Raw genomic sequence first — 636 nt, forward strand, 5'->3', positions numbered from 1 at the left:
GTGTTTTGGTAATTTATTGTTACATACTAAGCTACTTATCCACAAAACAATCCAAATTTCAATTAATACTATAGCTAGTACCTATTATCTCCCTTGCCCATTAGTTTTTATATTACCACTGACATCTATAAAAAAAAGCACCTTTCAGGTGAGGGGGGAATGTGGCTGTACTCCGTCCCTGTCTTGGATGATATACGTTATACAAATAGTAATACTCAATTATTTATTCTATCATGGATTCAGAATCTAAGGAAGGAATAAAAAATAATTTGTTGGCTCCCTAAAAAATATTTCTTCGGATGGCCTTGACAGATATATATACTTATTATAAATACATTTATTTATAATATCTGAATATTTAAACATTCTATAATATTAGAATGTCTAATGGTGTTGTTGGGTTAGTTATTACTTACTCTACTCAGTAATGGCATTTTAATAAAATAATTTAACTTTTCAATAAGAAACAACTTCATTACATTTATAAAACAATTTCTCTAATTTCTTATAAATTGTTTATCACCACCAACATTAATTGAAAATTGAAATAATGTATAGGAATAATTTAGACCAGAGGTTCCCAAACTTTTTATTGTACGGCCCGTCGGGCCCATTTTGAAAATTTTTTAAAATATA

This window comes from Acyrthosiphon pisum, chromosome A2, assembly GCF_005508785.2.
Source record: "Acyrthosiphon pisum isolate AL4f chromosome A2, pea_aphid_22Mar2018_4r6ur, whole genome shotgun sequence".
Classification (NCBI taxonomy): Eukaryota; Metazoa; Arthropoda; class Insecta; order Hemiptera; family Aphididae; genus Acyrthosiphon; species Acyrthosiphon pisum.